The sequence below is a fragment of the Amblyraja radiata genome, chromosome 3, assembly GCF_010909765.2.
Source record: "Amblyraja radiata isolate CabotCenter1 chromosome 3, sAmbRad1.1.pri, whole genome shotgun sequence".
NCBI lineage: Eukaryota > Metazoa > Chordata > Chondrichthyes > Rajiformes > Rajidae > Amblyraja > Amblyraja radiata.
Window position 1 is genome coordinate 84,761,829 of NC_045958.1, and position 16,218 is coordinate 84,778,046.

At 43.4% G+C, this 16,218-nt stretch overlaps 1 non-coding gene across 1 annotated transcript; it reads left to right on the plus strand.

Moving 5' to 3' along the window:
* Positions 1-11,839: 11,839 nt before the first annotated feature.
* LOC116971645 lies at positions 11,840-12,026 on the plus strand. The gene has a single exon (XR_004411540.1). It is a non-coding gene; the product is annotated as a U2 spliceosomal RNA (small nuclear RNA).
* The last annotated feature ends 4,192 nt before the right edge of the window (positions 12,027-16,218 follow it).

Below are 16,218 nucleotides of genomic sequence, written 5' to 3' on the forward strand. Positions count from 1 at the left end.
TCCCTCTTCTCCTGCTCCCATCGGGCAAAAGATACAAAGGTTTGAAAGCACGTTTCACCAGCCTCAGGAACCACTTCTTCCCTTCTGTTATCAGAGTTCTGAACTATCATCCCATTAGCTAAGGTGTAGTCCAAATATCCCAATCTACCTCGTGGGGGAATTGGACCTTTTCTCTGAATTGTAATGTTAAAATACTGAAAAATTATATTGTGCACGCTGATATTTTTCTCCCTGCTCTACTTGTTGTACCTGTGTATGACTTGATTGTATTGATGTATAGAATTATATATTTTAATTGAATAACTTACAAATAAATACTTTTTGTTGCATCTTGGTATACATGACAATAATAGACCGATACCAATACCAATATTAAATTAGGGCCAGGATATAAATTCATTGTAGCATCTTCCCATTCTTCAACATCATTTTGAGTGGTCCAGAAGCCTGCTCACTTGTCACATCCAACCAACTCACTGCAAATGGCAACTTCTGAGCTTCAGAAAAGATTAAATTGAGAATATATCTACAATGTTTGCTGAAACCCCTCTCCCCCCTCAACCCCCCCCCCCCCGCCCACACATCCCCCCCTCCTCCACAAGCCCCGCTGTCCACACACCCCACCGCCCACACACGCCCCTCTCCCACACACATCCCCCTCCCCCCACACCACCCTCTCCCCCCCATACACCTCCCCATCCACACACACCCCTCCTCCGCACCCACCCCTCAGCCCCCCTGCCACACACCCCCTCCCCCCCACACCACCCTCTCCGCCCCTCCTACACCTCCCCGTCCACACACACCCACCGCACACCTACCCCCCCCCACCCCCCCGCCACACACCTCACTTCCCTCCCCCCTCCCCTTCCACACATAAAGAGGAGGGGGAGGGAGTGCTCGGGGATGAGGGGAAATGAGCTGCGTCTGCGCAGTTAGGGGCTATGAGTAAGTGGTGGAATATTGGTGGAATGGGTCCCACTTACTCCAGTTTATTATAGATTTCCATGATAATTCTTTTCTTTCCAGCTTCCATTCGCTAAGAACCTCAAGCACACTTCCCCATTCACCAAAGTCACACACAGTCTGCTGGTGGGAATGATTATTAAAAACTACCAAGTTCTCTTAGGCAATGGGCACTTAGACATGTGGTTTTAGTTTCACAGTAAAAATGAAAATTAAATGATTGCTTCTTAAGATGCTGGCAGATAAATAAATTAATACCTTTTGGTTTCCCACTGTTGAATTGAAATTGCATTGACATAAAAATTTGCAACCTTTCCAGTTCACTTGATTAATGTAGGTATATGTGTTAATAGTGAAAGTCTAATACAGAGGAATGTTAAATATTTAGCATTTTCTTGTTAAACAAATGCTTCAACAAAAAGGTAAGTACAAATTAAGAGTTCCAAGCTCAGAACTTTTCTTAGAAGCCATTTTTCATAACAGAAAAAAAGCAATTCCAACATTTAATTGTGATAACCTCTCATTTCTGGTATCACCTTTGCAAATTTGATTTGCACCTTTTAATGTGCATACATATCATCTATAACATGCGCCCAGAATTCAGTACAGTGGTCTAAGCAAGGTCCAAGGTCACAAAATTCAGGTACAGGGTGCTATTTTTGTGTGCTCTGTGTCTAACAGAATCACATCTGTCGTGGATAGACACAAAAAGCTGCAGTAACTCAGTGGGACAGGCAGCATCACTGGAGAGAATGAATGGATGACGTTCCGGGTCAAGACCCTTCTTCAAGCTAGTAGACCGAATGGGAGGCAGGAAGCAGAAAAGGGAAGCACTCGGACACAAGAGGAGAAAGAAAAAAAAGGAAATAAACAGAGAAGAAGAGACGGGGGGTTTCTTAAATGTGCATATTTTAATGCTAGGAGCATTGTAAGAAAGGTGGATGGGCTTAGAGTCTGGATAGACACATGGAAGTATGATGTTGTGGCGATCAGTGAAACATGGTTGCAGGAGGGCTGTGATTGGAAACTAAATATTCCAGGATTTCGTTGCTTCAGGTGTGATAGAATTGGAGGGGCAAGAGGTGGTGGTGTTGCATTGCTAGTCAGGGAAGATATTACAGCAGTGCTTTGGAAGGATAGATTGGAGGGCTCATCTAGGGAGGCTAGGGAAGCGGAAAATCAAAATGTGACAGGAGGATCCAGAATGTGTGAAGATAAAGCTCTAGATGTAAAAGGGGCAAAAACGGGAAGGAAGGGTAGTAAAAATCATCTGAAAGTGCTTTATCTAAATGCACGGAGTATTCGAAATAAGATAAATGAATTAACGGTGCAATTAAGTATATATAGTTATGATATCGTGGCCATTACGGAGACATGGCTGCAAGGGGATCAGGACTGGGAGTTAAATATAGAGGGGTACTCGACAATTAGATAAGATAGACAGGAAAGAAAGGGAGGAGGGGTGGCCCTTTTAATAAGGGAGGGAATAACGGCAATAGAGAGGAAGGATATTGCGTTGAAGGATCAGGATAGTGAAACAGCTTGGGTGCAGATAGAGAATAACAAGGGGAAAAAAACACTAGTGGGTGTAATTTATAGACCTCCAAATAGCTGTGACGCTGTTAGTCAGAACATAAATCTGCAAATAGTTGACGCATGTAAAAAGGGAACTGCTGTAATCATGGGGGACTTCAATTTTCATATTAATTGGGCAAACCAAACTGGGCAGGGTAGACTAGAGGAAGAGTTTATAGAATGTATTAGAGACGGGTTCCTAGAACAGTATGTCACAGAACCGACAAGGGGGGAGGCAATCTTGGATCTGGTCCTGTGTAATGAAGCAGGATTGATTAAAAATGTCATAGTTAGGGACTCGTTGGGAACAAGTGACCACAATATGGTCGAATTCCATATTCAAATAGAAGGAGAGCAGGTTGAAACTCAGGCTAGGGTGCTTAGTCTAAATAAGGGGGATTATGAAGGTATGAGGACTGAGCTGATCAAAGTTGACTGGGATAGCAGACTCAAGAATAAGACGGTACATGAGCAGTGGTGTACGTTTAAGGATCTACTGTATAACCTTCAAGAAAAATTTATTCCTATGAAGAAAAAAAGGGGTAAGGGTAAGAACAGTCAGCCATGGCTCAGTAAAACTATAAAAGATAGTATTCGGCTGAAGGCAAGGGCATATAAGGTAGCCAGAGATAGTGGGAGGGTAGAGGATTGGGAAGCATTTAAAGGTCAGCAAAAAATAACTAAGAGATTAATTAAGACGGGGAAAATAGACTATGAAAGGAATTTAGCGAACAACATAAAAACTAATAGTAAGAGTTTTTATAGCTATATAAAAAGAAAAAGGGTGGCTAAGGTGAACGTTGGTCCATTGGAGGGTGAGACTGGAGAGTTGTTGGTGGGGAACATGGAAATGGCAAAGGCATTAAACGAGTATTTTGTATCAGTCTTCACCATAGAAGACACAAAAAATATTCCAACGCTGGATAAACAGGGGGCGGTAGGAATGGAGGAGCTAAATACTATTAAGATCACCAAGGAGGTGGTATTAGGGAAATTAATGAGACTGAAGGAGGATAAATCCCCTGGGCCTGATGGATTACATCCAAGGGTCTTGAGGGAGATAGCGGTGGGGATTGTGGATGCATTGGTGATAATTTTTCAAAACTCCCTGGAGGCAGGAACGGTCCCAGTGGATTGGAAAATGGCCAATGTAACACCTATATTTAAAAAAGGAAGTAAACAGAAGGCAGGTAACTATAGACCGGTTAGTCTAACATCGGTGGTGGGTAAAATGTTAGAGACAATTATTAAAGAAACACTAACGGGGCACTTGGATAAACATGACTTCATCGGACAGAACCAGCATGGTTTTGTGAAGGGGAAATCCTGTTTAACGAATCTGCTCGAATTCTTTGAGGAAGTAACAACCCGGGTGGATAAAGGGGAACCGGTGGATGTGGTATACTTGGACTTCCAAAAGGCTTTTGACAAGGTGCCACATAAGAGACTATTGCTAAAAATAAAAAATTATGGGATTGGGGGTAATATATTAGCATGGGTAGAGGATTGGCTAACAAATAGGAAGCAGAGAGTGGGGATAAATGGTTCATACTCGGGATGGCAACCGGTAACTAGCGGGGTTCCGCAAGGGTCGGTGCTGGGACCCCAGTTGTTCACAATTTATATAAATGATTTGGAGGAGGGAACCAAGTGTAATATATCAAAATTTGTGGACGATACAAAAATGGGAGGAAAAGTAGGGGATGAGGAGGATAGGAAGAGTCTGCAAAAGGATATAGATAAGCTAGGTGAGTGGGCAACAACTTGGCAGATGAAATTTAATACTAATAAATGTGAAGTCATTCACTTTGGGAAAAAAAATGATAGGGCAAGTTATTTTCTAAATGAGGAGGAGCTGCGTTGTAATGCAACTCAAAGGGATCTAGGGGTATTAGTACATGAATCACTAAAAGTCAGTATGCAGGTGCAGCAAGCAATCAGGAAGGCCAATGGAGTTTTGGCCTTTATTGCTAGGGGGATTGAGTATAAAAACACGGAGGTCTTGCTGCAGCTGTACACAGTATTAGTGAGACCACATTTGGAATACTGTGTACAGTTCTGGGGTCCATACTTAAGAAAGGATGTACTAGCCCTGGAGGCAGTGCAGCGAAGGTTTACAAGATTAATTCCTGCAATGAGGGGATTGACATATGAGGAAAGGTTAAGTAAGCTGGAACTCTACTCTTTGGAGTTTAGAAGAATGAGAGGCGATCTCATTGAAACATATAAGATCGTGAGGGGCCTTGATCGGGTGGATGCACCGAGGATGTTCCCAATGATCGGGGAAACTAGAACTAGGGGACATAGTTGCAGAATAAGGGGGGGCTCTTTTAAAACTGAGATGAGGAAGAACTTCTTCACCCAGAGGGTGGTTAATTTATGGAATTCACTGCCCCAGGGAGCAGTGGAAGCAGAAACGTTAAATATATTTAAGTCTAGAATAGATGTTTTTTTAGCTGCCAAGGGGATAAGGGGCTACGGGGAGAGGGCAGGGATATGGACCTAGGTATGGTTAGTATAGTAAGACCTGAGTGATCTCCTGGACAAGTGTCGATCGCCTGGATTGGGGTCGGAGAGGAATTTCCCGGATTTTTTTCCCGAATTGGACCTGGGTTTTTATCCGGTTTTTTGCCTCCCCCAGGAGATCACGCGGTTCTTGGGGTGGAGAGGGGTGATAGCGGTATAAAGGGGAGGGTAGTGTCTTGTGTTCTGTGTCTTGTGTCTACTGTTTGTGGGTAAGTGTGTCTGTTTAGTGTTCAGCCATGAGCGAATGGCGGTGCGGGCTCGACGGACCTGGTGGTCTACTCTCGCACCTACTTTCTATGTTTCTATGTTTCTATGTTTCAAACTCTCCAAATTAGTGTGGGGGGAGCACTAGAGGAAAAGCAAAGAAATATGTTGTTGAGCAGGGGCAGGAAATCCCAATTTATTGGCCCAGAATTTAATGATAAGGCCATATCCTGGCCTAAAAACTGTTAAAAACAGCAGTTATTCTTCTTTTTTGTTAAGAGATGAAATAGGATGAGGATAAGGAACTAAGGGATAAATAGAACATGGGTGGTAATGATCAAATAATTTCTGCACAATACCAGAACTGCCAAATGTAAATGGCATAGTCTTTCACACTATTCCTCAATAACATGCGACCAGAATTCCATACAGTACAGAGGTCCAGGCAAGGAACAGGATTAGAAACATTTCTGGATTGAATCACATTATTTGGGGTAGCCTGGCACAGCTTTCTTGACATTTGTACATGGAAATGCAACATTGTGGAGTGGCTCAGGGAAAAGACCCATTATTTTATGAATCAGCCATTATTGGGCATAGAGCCATAGAGTCGTGGATTAATCTACCATGGAAACATGGTCTTTGGACCTGTTCATACATAGACTGCCATGGTCTGAGACGCATTGGAAATGTAGAAACATTCATAAAAATCAATGTTCCACCTCTTTCTTATCAAAAGCTGCTGATTTTAGGCCAGATTCTTTTCCAGAAATCTTCATGACTTTCAAACCATCAAGTCCATTGACATTCCTCCACTATATTTTCTTGCAACCCATTCTCTCCACTTACCCATTAACCTCCCCATGAATCACTTGGAACTCACTTATACTGGGGATATGTTATAATGACATTTTAACCTACCAGCTTGCCTTTGGGATGTGAGAGAAAATCAGAGAAATCAGAAATTGGGCTGTTAGCATGCAAGCTAGATTCTAGGAGTTAGCATAAAGAGGAGTGCTTGACCATGGGATCGTTGCTGTGAGTTCCCTGCAATTTGGGCAAGGATGAAGCAGAGGGCCTTGAGGGTGGCATATTTGCAACACCTGCAGCAGGAATGAAAGGAAAGGTGGCAAGGAGAGAGGAGGGTATCAATTCCGCCCCCTATGGTTACAGAGCATCTTTGATTGTCTGCACCTCCTCCACTAAGACCTCCATCTGCACCTCCTCCTTTGGTCGATCTGCCATCCTGCAGAGATACCCAAAGCACCTTCAGCAGAAGTGGCTTGAGGAGCCCAGTCATACTGCTCAAAGAAGATTGCTCCATGAAGTTGGCAGAGTGATGATGAGGCAGGATTTTGCTTCAACACCCCCGAACAAATAATGTGGAATGCCCATTAACACCTAAACTTTTTGCCACAACAACAATTGAAAAGTAATAACCTTCTTGTATTTTATTTCACTTGAGGGATTTTTCGGAATATTGGCTCTCATGCGTAAACAAATAAGTTGGAAATAAAATAGGACATAAGTAAAATAAATAGGGACAAACAGCAGTATTCTCAATACACAAATCAGCATCATCATCGTCCTCATCGTTGAAAACATCAACGGGCACGGTCCTTACAATGCCATGTACGACAGTGATCGCAACTTCTACTGAAGTGTGGATGGCCGTTGGCTCGAGAGGAGCTCATCCGCCCTTTAACAGATCTTGTTTTCAGTCCTACTGGAGGTCCACAGGTGGGGGAGACAGTTTAGTAGCCGGCTATCCGACCATGGAGCAGGTAGCACAGGATTACATGGTACCCGTGGCGGGGGGAACACAACAGTAAAATTCACTATTGCCTTTGGCAGGCCAGCAATAACATTTGGCCATTTAATGAAAAGGGTATTTGTAAATCAAGACGTCAAATACAGCAACAATTTCACTCGGCACTAATGAAACACAAAAATAATGGGGATCCCTTATATGCTTCTGAGACCAGGTATCTCAAAGTACTGGAGAGAAACCATCAATGCTGTCTACACAAAATCCTACAAATATGCAGGGAAGGTTAACAAACGAACATCAGGGCAACATCTCTCAGGTCAACATCGTGGGCTTAATTACTCTCGGTCACCTTTGTTGGGCAGACCATGTTGGCCGACTAGGAAAAGGGGAGATGCAGCGAGACCTGGGTGTCATGGTTCACCAGTCATTGAAAGTAGGCATGCAGGTGCAGCAGGCAGTGAAGAAAGCGAATGGTATGTTAGCTTTCATAGCAAAAGGATTTGAGTATAGGAGCAGGGAGGTTCTACTGCAGTTGTACAGGGTCTTGGTGAGACCACACCTGGAGTATTGCGTGCAGTTTTGGTCTCCAAATCTGAGGAAGGACATTATTGCCATAGAGGGAGTGCAGAGAAGGTTCACCAGACTGATTCCTGGGATGTCAGGACTGTCTTATGAAGAAAGACTGGATAGACTTGGTTTATACTCTCTAGAATTTAGGAGATTGAGAGGGGATCTTATAGAAACGTATAAAATTCTTAAGGGGTTGGACAGGCTAGATGCAAGAAGATTGCTCCCGATGTTGGGGAAGTCCAGGACAAGGGGTCACAGCTTAAGGATAAGGGGGAAATCCTTTAAAACCGAGATGAGAAGAACTTTTTTCACACAGAGAGTGGTGAATCTCTGGAACTCTCTGCCTCAGAGGGTAGTCGAGGCCAGTTCATTGGCTATATTTAAGAGGGAGTTAGATGTGGCCCTTGTGGCTAAGGGGATCAGAGGGTATGGAGAGAAGGCAGGTACCATATAACCATATAACCATATAACAATTACAGCACGGAAACAGGCCATCTCGACCCTTCTAGTCCGTGCCGAACACATAATCTCCCCTAGTCCCATATACCTGCGCTCAGACCATAACCCTCCATTCCTTTCCCATCCATATAACTATCCAATTTATTTTTAAATGATAAAAACGAACCTGCTTCCACCACCTTCACTGGAAGCTAATTCCACACAGCTACCACTCTCTGAGTAAAGAAGTTCCCCCTCATGTTACCCCTAAACTTCATTCCCTTAATTCTCAAGTCATGTCCCCTTGTTTGAATCTTCCCTACTCTCAGTGGGAAAAGCTTTTCCACGTCAACTCTGTATAAGGTACGGGATACTGAGTTGGATGATCAGCCATGATCATATTGAATGGCGGTGCATGCTCGAAGGGCCGAATGGCCTACTCCTGCACCTAATTTCTATGTTTCTATATTTCTATGTTTGTTTGTCCAACACCAAATTCCCGAACAAACACTCTATTCCAAGCTATGTCAGTGGAAAAAAATCCCGTGGATAAAGGAAAAAATTCAAATCTATACTCCCTGTTTCCTTGATAAATGCAACATCTTCTCTGACTGTAGAAACAAGGATGCTGCTTTACAAAATCCCCTGACTCTTGGGTATCTTTATCCGATGAACACTCAAAGTGGCGAGGAAGAATTCCAGATAACACTGCATACCTCGACAAGTATCAATAGCGCATGGAAGTCTAGTGTCAAGGGTGGATGGAATGCTTCACCTCACAAACTGCCCACGCTCTGTCAGGCACTCATTGCCCCATCTGTGGTCAAGACTGCTGTTCCAACATTGTTCTCATCAGTGAGCTCACAATATATAGATCTGGAGTAATTTTGCACTCGAAGGGTACAGGTCGGCGCCAAAAACATGGGAACTCTTGTGTACTGACTCAGTGTCATCTACTATATTACATCCTTATACTTAGTATGATTGTGCCTAATGTTTAGTAAGATTGTCACAGAACTGCAACCAAAAAAAGAAATTCACTGTACTTAGGTACACATGGCAATAAAGTAGCATTAAACAAATGATTCAATCTCGAGGGACTGCCTAAGAAGAGTCTTCCAGAATGATTGATAGGTGAATGCAAATCATCTGTACTCTGATAAATGCTTCCCATCTCACAATAGATACCCTTATTTTTTAGCATAGCTGTGATTCAGTAAAGTGAAGGATGATGCTGAAGTTAGAGCAGGTCTAAACTGCCATGGTTTCCTAAGAGGTTTAGTGACAACACTATAGTCAGGCAGAGCAGTGATGACTGGGAGACTTCCCTGGCATTCCCAAAAGGGGCTGAGATCAATTTTATGCACATGATTTATATGTCATTATCCCCCGTTAATTGCATATTTCAGGAGAAATTAATCTATTTTTAATTTGGAGAATGAATGAATGAATGAATGAATAAATGAATAAGTTTATTGGCCATGTATTCACATACAAGGAATCTGCCTTGGTGCTCCACCCGCAAGTGACAACATGACATTCACTGACAGTTAGGAATGACACATAAAACATTAAACTTTAGTAATAAAACATTATTGATTAAACATGTGAATTAAATAAAATACCAGAGCAAAGGGAGGCTACAGATTTTACTTCGGAGTCACGTGAGAGACTACGTGAAGAACCCGCTCAGTGCGCAGGCGCGGCATTACGCCAGCAGTGCAACAGCGGCAGCGGGAGTTAGGCACTCCCGCGACAGAGAAACGGACCGTCAGGTGAGTATCCTGAGGTCGGGTTTCTTTTACAGGGGAGCCCCTTTTTCTGCTTGTGTTTTACAGGCAGAGAAAAGGGAGGCTCTGGAACAAAACTGTCCCCCGTTCAAGGAGGAACGTTTCCCGTCGGGGGGAAGGGGGGCAGCAACAGGCGGTAGGAGCGTTTATCCGGTGTTCCGCAATTCCCCGACACCGTGCCGAGCCCAGCCCGATAGCGGGCTGGATGTATAGCCACCCGAAGAGGCATCCGGCTGGTGTTCCCGATTTGGGACGGGACGTCTCTCCACCCGCACGGGGGGAGAGAGAGCCGCCTGAGCCGCTGGAGCGGCTCTCGGAGCAGGTGCCTGCGAGACGCGCTGCTTGAGGGGCGCTCTCGCTACTACAAGGCACAAAAGCTCCAGAAGAAGGCGGTAGGAACATTTACCGGGCGCCCCACTATCCCCACACCGCGCCGAAGCCAGTCCCGCTAGTGCCTGAGCTGCGGGCTGGATGTTCAGCCATCCGAAGAGGCATCCGGCCGGTGGCTTCCGACTTGTCGGAGGGGACATCTCTCCACCCGCATGGGAGAGAGACAGCCACCTGAGCCGCTGGAGCGGCTCCTAGAGCAGGAGCTCCTGCGAGACACGCTACGTGAGGGGCAGTCTCGCTGGAGGGTTCAGGCATACCCTCCACAGTGCCTAGGCACTGCCCATCGCTTCCTCCTTAGTGTGGTTAGCTTTGGGGTGACCAGTGGCTGGGCTGGTCATGAAGAGGGGTCACTGGCTGAACAATATCGGGAGTATGCTTGAGGTACAGGATCAGGAAGAGCTGCTGGGTGTGGCCGCTATGTGGCTCCACCACTAGCGAGATGGCTTTTCAGTCTCAACTGATGGCCAGCTTACTACCTGTCTTTTCCAAATAACCTCTCCAAGACAGGTAGCCATGAGGCGTTGGTTTTATCACGCCTCCCCTAAATTGCATTTACTCAAAGTGCCCGCCATTATTGGGGGATACATTGAGCAGCGCATTTAACCTAAATATTTTTAAAATGCATTTGGTACCCTGACGTCGGCTATCATGTCCACCTGCTCATTCCAGAAGGGCAGGGTAGTATGGCAAAACACCTGACCCTACTGTTCTACGGTATACCTCATAACTTCTGAAATGAACTCACAAACCTGCCCTCAATCTATGAAATTAACAGGACTATGAGAACGCCGACCTCACAAGCACAGATCCTGCTACCTGGCACTTACCAAACCAGTCCTAAAAAACTGGACGAAGTGTTCAAACTATTCGGCACAAGAGGGCAGAGTCTGGAATGAGCACCACACTAAACCAGACAGCAGTACCTCTACGTATCCACCAGGGGCGTCTACCTCATGGTACTGGTGAAAGCTCGGGGCCTGCATGCCAAACCCGTAGCATTTAAGGCCACAGCCCAGAGCAGGCCCCAGGGGAAAATGCGCCACCCCCCAACAAACATCGTCCCTACAAGAACAAGGAACCAGAAACCGAAGAAAACAACAATGAAGACAGATAAGTATGGTTCCTACCATCACATAAAGGTTAAGGGTTGTACTAACAAGGGGTGGATGAATCACGCCTGGTTAGGAAGCTATCACTCTTGGTAGTTATATACCAAAAAATAAATACAAGGGGAATAGAATTAATATCTTGCCACCAATTCAGCAAGCACCCCAAGTGGTCTACCCTCCCACGATGGTGAATGTCGCACCATCGTTGATAAACCACTTGTGTATTTCACCAGGTATACCCATTCATGGGATTTGTAACTACTACCATGGATCTAAGGATACTTTATGGTAGACATCGACCTTGAAGATGCACACTATTCAGTACCTTCTCATATAAGTTTCGGATATACCGCAATTACCTGGATGGAGTAACCATGATGAGCGTTGCGGCATTTAAGTCAAAGTTATCCAGAATCAACTAGCCCTGACACTTAGAAACATTCCGTCATGGCATGTCTATATATTAACGACAAACTGTCCTTGGATACAGCTTTAGCTGCATCGCTTCTCGGCCTTTTGGCTAAGATCAAGTGTAGTATCTGTTCTTATCAGTTTAATAATCTGATACGGCCCTTATCTAGGGACCATATATTGAATTTTGGAACAGGGAGATGGAATAGGGGCTTGCTCCGTCCACTCCACGCATCGACCCAGTATTGCAGTGCCTCTGGGAACGGTGCACAAAATATATATCCAGATATTTACGTTGATCATCCACAACGTTGTTATCTGGTATTCATTAAGACTATCAGTCATGGTGCATTAACCACCAATCAACTACGTGGCAAAGTAATTGGGATATAGCAGCATTACCAGCTACTGAACTTTGTACCTTTCCTATGAGCTGAGATACTAGTGTTCAAAACTATCTCCATACCTGTAATATGGGGGCAAATGGATTAATCTGTAGTGTTATCATGGAATTTATCGGCAGGAAGGATTATGGTTGTACACTTCCACCTGTTTTGAGTAACATCTTATGTGTCCTGATGTGTTACTGAGCTTGTAATACTTAATGCCAATATGAATGGACTTAAACATGTTATATATTAACTTACTTAATTCTAGTGAAGCATTTGCTCAGTAATCCACCAAATTTGCATGTTCGTTTATAAGATAACAACATCAGTGGTGGCATATACCAAACCACTTGGGCGGAGAACATCGATATTAGGTGACAATTTATTAACAATTGGAAACCGTATGTCGTCAAACATGTTTGACCATCAGTAACTCACCTATCAGGTGAGCTAAATACTGTAAACATACATTTAAACCAAAAATATTTGCTGAAATCACTAAGCAATATGGACACCAGATATCGATTCCTTATATCCAATTAAATCACCACGTACTAACTTACGTCACATGAAACCAATCTCAAGGCAGCGGCAATGGAGACATTCCCGCGTATTGAGGGGTGGGGGGTACCTAATCTCTATGTTTTCCTTTCCTTCTACCTCTTCAATAGGTACTACGGCTTCATCAGTCGGGTACTACGCAAATTACAGTGGACCAAGTCCACAAGCATGGTTCCCAGTGATCCTCGACATGGTCATTAAAAGAATTGCAGAATTGGGAAGACCATTGCTGTGCTTGGATCAGCAGCACTATCAACCTGATGACAGTATTCCGTCGCATATCCTAGGGAACATACCTGAGGTGCATCAAGAAATGGTACACTGTTTTCCAAAACAGGAATTACACATTCAACTATAACAAAAAAAAAAAAAAACAAAAAAAAAAAAATGGAGCTCCTGGCAGGTCTTCACCACAATGAAGGACATGTTCTGTTAGCCTACTCAACTTGGGTACCGCTCACTGGTGATCAGATACAGGAGAGGTATATCAATCCATTCCCCAGAAATAGGTACACCCAAATTGGGATGTCAGTGAAATCCTGACATACCTTAGGGGATGATCACCAGCCAGGTCACTCACCCTGGAACAGCCTACCCTGAAGATGGACATGCTGGTGGCCTTACATCAACACAAAGAGCCAGCTCTCCCATCTACTGCGATGGGACAACATGGTTATAACACCAGGTAGTGCCACATGCCCATTCAAGGGTTGGCCAAACAGAACAGACCAGGAACATCAGGTCCAGTCATGAAATTCCGGGCATACCCACCTGAACCACGTTTTATGTGTCATGACCCACTTAGCGATCGACACAATAAGGAATACCGAGGGAGTGGAAAAAGCCTTATGGGTCAGCCACAGGAAACCTCATGGTCGGGTGACGAGCTAAACTATCTCTAGTGGCTCAAGCAGGTACTGCGAGTTGCTGGAGTAAATACTAACGTGTATAAAATCTTATTCCACCAGGACAGCTTCCACGTCAGTAAATAAGAGGATGGACGAGCCTATGGACCACATCCTGGCTACTGCAGGGTGGTCTAGGGAGTATACGTTCCAAACTTTTATAACAAACCACTGACAGAACCTGTATTGTTTGCAGAAAAAGAATCTGCAAAAAATATATAATTTAAGCCCGGGGGAGCAATTGGTCTTGTTGTTGTTAATAACACCATTATTGTTTTTACAAACAGATTCATGGTTGATTACGATAACATACTTCCTCCCTCGAATGACTTCGGCAGCGAGTGAAGTATGAACTGTTACACGGTTTGAAATCACAGAGCTTTGAAATCTTCACGTAGTCACTCACGTGACTCCGAAGTAAAATAGTCAGATTAAACGAGAACTTACCAGTTTGAAGTTTGATCTGTATTTTATGAGGAGTTACGATGAGGGATTACGTGCCCTCCGCTCCCACCCTCATTATATGGATCAAACTAATAAATTGATGTCTCCTTATCTTTACTATGTTTACTTCAAATAACTGTGTCTATCTGTGATTCCACACCGCTGCTTGGAAGTATGCCGCGCCTGCGCACTGAGCGGGTTCTTCACGTAATCCCTCATCGTAACTCCTCATAAAATACAGATCAAACTTCAAACTGGTAAGTTCTCGTTTAATCTGACTATTTTTGGTTATTGAGTAGAGCTGCTACTCATGGAAAAAAAGTTGTTTTTATGTCTGGCTGTGGCAGCTTTGACAGTCTGGAGTCGCCTTCCAGTGGGAAGTGTTCAAAGAGTTTGTGGCCAGAGTGAGAGGGGTCAGAGATGATCTTACCCACTCACTTCCTGGCCCTTGCACTGTACAGTTCATCAATGGAGGGAAGGTTGCAGTCAATAACATTCTCAGCTGATTGGACTGAGAAAGATTAAAGATTTAAAAGTTACAAAATGGATGCTTAACCTTTCTCCAACTACACTAGTGAGAGTTATGTACAATAACATCAACGTTTTGCCTTTCTTCTATGACACTAACGAGATTACAGCACTATAACATGAATGTTTTTCTCAATGATATAAAGAATCAGAAGAATGTTCAGACAGTGGTTCTTTCCCTCTGCTCTACAGATTACAATGTACATCAGAAAGGTCAAAAACAATTGCTTGAATCTGCAAAAAATATAGCTTCTTCAGCATAACCATATATGAGCTAACCTTTCCTCTATCAGAATAACCTGTCAATCCTAACAGGCAAGAGGCTGTACAATGCTCTGTAAGATAAAGTATTGCTGGATTGTTGATTATTAGGGTATAAATATATCTGATTGAGCATTACCTCAGTGTGTGGGGATAGGGTGACTCTATAGTCTGTATTTTACAGCAGAAATATATATGAGCAAACCTTTTCTCTATTGGAAGAACCTGTCAATCCTAACAGGTAAGAGGCTGTGCAATGCTCTGTAAGATAAAGAATTGCTGATTTGCTGATTATTAGAGTATAAATATATCTGATTGAAAATTACCTCTGTGTGTGGGGATAGTGACTCTATCGTCTGTATTTTACATACTGTGAGAGTAGACTGCGCACCTGCCTGGGCGAAATACATTTTTTACTGCTTCATTACTAACTTTTGTGTTGTGGTAAAAACTAACCTTACTTCGCTGCAGCCTCTGGATGTCGTGCTTGGTGCCTGAACCAAACAAGACCATGATGGATAAGGTGCGGACAGACCCTACGATGGCCATATAGAATTGAACCATCATTGCCTGTGGCAGATTGTGCTTCCTCAGCTGCCGCAGGAAGTACATCCTCTGGTGTGCCTTTTTGACTGTGGAATCGATGGTGCAGTGATTGCTGTTCCTTGCAAATCAACTGCATATCAAGTTTGTTGTTTGATAAATTGACCCTGTATGCTGCGCAATAGACTGTTTCATGAATCCCACTGTTTGCTGAGTGCACATTAAGGTCATTGACATGGTGTTGACAATGACACTGATACTCAGTTCCAAAGTAGCATCTACAGTCTCTGTCTCAGAGAGCTGGAATATCCTGAACAAGCAACAAAATGCATTTGCTGCTTTGTAAATATCATATAAAACTACGTAACAAGATAAATTTTGAAAACAATAATTGGATGACATTGTATTGAAAGTTTTATACATGTGTTATTGCTAAAGCAAGAAAGTAAAACAAATACTCAATTTCAAAGAAGATTTTCTGTTGCGACAGACAATAAAGTTTTCTGAATCTGAATCTGAACACTCTAAATAATCCATTAAACAACTAGTTGCTTGTGTTTATATCTACATAACAATTTCCTTAGTTGAAAGCCAATTTATGTTTCTGTATTTTACATTTATGTATGTTGAAAATTGAATGACAAACATTATTTCCAACACAATGGTCAGATCATATCTAAATGATCCTGCACACATTTAAATTGGCCAGGACTCTTTAAAGCAAATTATTTTTTTGAACAGGCAAGAGAACAATTAGCATAATCTGGGCATTGTTGGTTTTTGCAAAAGCCAAATGTTCTACTTTCAATAGATTTGAGATGCAAAGAGATGCAGAGC